Source organism: Loa loa, assembly GCF_000183805.2.
Source record: "Loa loa unplaced genomic scaffold supercont3.609, whole genome shotgun sequence".
NCBI classification, from domain to species: domain Eukaryota; kingdom Metazoa; phylum Nematoda; class Chromadorea; order Rhabditida; family Onchocercidae; genus Loa; species Loa loa.
In genome coordinates this window covers 21,600-25,367 of record NW_018108789.1, presented here as the reverse complement: position 1 = coordinate 25,367, position 3,768 = coordinate 21,600, and positions in this window count along the sequence as shown.

Genomic DNA, 3,768 nt, shown 5'->3' with positions numbered 1-3,768 from the left:
TGTGCATATATACGTATATGTGTATGTATATATGCATGTGTTTGTATGTATATACATGTGTATATGTACGTATGTATGTATGTGTATGTATGTGTGTATGTATATGTACATATGTGTATGTGTATGTATATATGTATGTGTATGTATATGTATATGTATATATACGTATGTATGTATGCATGTATGTATGTATGTATGTATGTATGTATGTATGTACGTTATATGTTTACTGGTAAATGTTTTTGATCAAGTTTACAAAATAGAAAAAAGCTGAAAAAAAAATGCTGTAAAATGAGGCAACCTTTTTCTTTCTTTCTTTCTTTTTTTGTTTTTTTCTTTCTTCCTTTACCTTTTTTCTTTTTTTTTGTATTATTTCTCGAATTGAGCGCTTTTGTCTGACTAAAATCTATCGTAAAAGCAAAGCACTAATAGCAGCAACTTAAGTTTATAGCAACAGCTGTAGCTCTTATTTCTTCACAGCTTTTCCAATATTTGCCTCCCACATTGCCGCATTATAAATATAAAATTCAAAGCATATTGTTTTGGTAGAAGGCAAAAGGTGCAGTAGCAATTCTAGCTCTATCTCTTAGCTTTTACAATTGAGCTCCAGCTCGAAATGCTGCTACAGCATTTGAATGTGTGAATTAGTTTATGTGTGTGTATGTTCGTGTGTGTGTGTGTATGTATGTGTTGATGGGTGTGTATGTGTGTGTGTATGTATGTGTTGGTGGGTGTGTATGTGTGTGTATGTGTGTATGTGTATATATATATCTATATATATATATATGTATTTGTGTATGTTGTAAAGTAGATGGGTTGAATGAGTGAGAACGAAAAGCTATATTACATTTCAGTTTCACTTTACGTCAACATTGACAATATTCTTTAGGCTATAAGATATTGAAAATAAGCGGAAGTGATTAGTTGATGAAATTGTGGCGGTAATTGTATCAAATATTTTTTTTTTTTGACTTATTGCTTAATATTTAATATTAAATTTTAATTTGTGCCTAAATTTGTTCATCATTTTACGCATTCTTTTTTCAATTATCAATTTTAATATTATTTTATATTAAAATTTGTAGCAAACAATAGGAGCAGCAGCAGCAACAACAACAACAACAACAATAACAACAATAAAAAACGACAACAACAACAATAACACCAGTACTACTACTATTACTACTACTACTATTACTACAATAATAATAACAATAACAATAAGCAAATAGAACAGAAGAAGTATATTAAAGTAAGCTCCAAGCATGGATTACGAAAATAATCCAGCATGGCCATATTTGCGACAATCACGCGAACAAATGATTGCGGTATGATTTTTTTTTATTGTTTTTGCATTTATTTACTTAATTAATTAATTTAATTATAACTATCATTCTCAGTTAATTTATTGCAATTATTATAATTATTTTGTTGGTTTTTATTGTTTTTGCATTTATTTGCTTAATTAATTAATTTAATTATAACTATCATTCTTAGTTAATTTACTGTAATTATTATAATTACTTTGTTGGTTAATTAATTGGTTAATTTTTTAATCTGTTTTTTCTCCCTAAATAAATTATTAGTTCGTATTGCATTTGCATATTCTTATTCCTATTAATTTCTTTCCACATTTAGCTTAGTTAATTATTTAGTTAATCGATTTATTCAAATTCGTTCTTTTTATCAAATAATGAGTTTTTTTTTTTACATTTTCATGATCGTACTAATTCCACAAATTAATTACTTAATTAATTTATTTAAATTCATTCTTCTAAAATAAATTATGAATTCTTATAGTATTTTCATGTTCTTATTAATTTCTTTCCATATTTATCTTGATTAATTACTTGGTTAATTAATTTATTTAATTTGTACTTCTTTTTTTTTTAAATAAATTATGAGTTCCTACTGTATTTTCATGATCTTATTAATTTCATTTCACATTTAGTAATTAAAATTTCCAACGGATAAAATTGCATTATTAGATAATTAACATTAATAATTATAGAAGTATACAAGATAAAATACAGAATTTGATTTTTTTTTTTTGTGATTATTAAAATTAATGTTAATTAATTAGTGCGTTAATTTCCATCGTTTATCATTTCATGATTTTTACAATTTCATCATTTCTTTCATTCATTTAATCATTTTTTTTTTTTCATAGTTGTAATGTTACTCATTTATCTTATTCCTAAATATTTAGCAACATTCGAAATGCATCCATTCATCATCTAAAAAACAATGAATTTCCAATATTTAATTAAAATTTTAACTAAAATTAGGATTATTTTAATTGAAATTAAACTGAAAAAATTAAATTAATTTAATGGAAATTAAAATTAAATCAATACAAATAATCATATATTCGTTATAAATCTCATCCAAAAATATAACAAATGGTATATGTGACATTAATTTATCCATTTATATGATATACATACTTATCCATTTTATCATTCTTGGATATCAATATCTTTTTTTTTTTTTTCGCAGCAAATCGAATGAATTTCAAAAGTTTTAAAATTTTTAAAATCCAAATTAATATGGAAATTTTAGCCATTATAAGATTATAAATGTTAAAGAATGATTAAAAGTTTTGGAAATTTTGAAAAAATTTAAAAAAAAATTTTACATTTTAGTAAATGATTGAAAATAAATTCAACTTGAAGTTTTGTCTTATTTGTTTTGTCAAAAAAAAGAAAAAAAAGAAAAAAAAGAAAAGAAAAAGAGCAAGGAAAAAAAAAATCTAAACTTTGATGGATCAGGTATGGATGAAATGACAGAGATAGGACAGACAGAGAGATAAACAAACGAGGATGATGATGATGATGATGGAAAGTACGGATGAAATGACAAACAGATGATGGTGGGTCGATCGAGATGTAAAGTTTTTCAGTTGCCCACGCAACCTGTACTAATCCTGCAATACGGGCAAGAATATTCCAGAAGACGGGAGAAGATCACATTCCTAAATGCTTTAACTAAAAAAAAAGATGAAGGAAAGAAAAAATAATGAAATTTTGTTTTGAATGAATAATCTTTAATCTAATTAATCATTAAAGATTAATTAATCAAAAATTTTTGCTTTTTAATATCACTAAATTAAACAAATATTTCATTTAAATTTCAAATTTTTTTTTCAAATATTTAATGGAAAATCTCTTTTATCAAACTCTTTAATCAATAAATAATTAAAAATTTCAAAACTTTCTTCAAACTCTTTAATCAATAAATAATTAATCGAAATTTTTCTTTTCCTATATAATTATAATTAAATTAAATATATATAATTAAATTAAACAATTGTATAATTAAATTGAACAAATATTTTTAAAATTTTTAATATTTTATTTAAATTTCAAAATTTTTTATAATATTTTATGAAAAATTTTTTAAAACTCTTCAATCAAGGAAGGAATAAATTAATCAAAAATTTTTCTTTTTTCTTTTGCATTATTAAGTTTGAATTTCAATCACTTTTTTAAATTTAATAAAAATTTTTAAAATTCTTTAATTAAACAATAATTAATCAAAACTTTTCCTTTTTTTTCTTGTATCGTTAAATTTAAACAAGTATTTCATTAAAATTTTCAATATTTCATCTAAAATTCCAAAACTTTTTTCAATATTTAATGGAAAACTTTTTCAAACTTCGCAATCAAAAAATAATTGGACGAAATTTTTTGTTTTGATGTCATTAAAAGAGAAATTTTTCAAATTTTTCAAAATAATAAAATTCAATCAAAACTTACTTTCATTTTT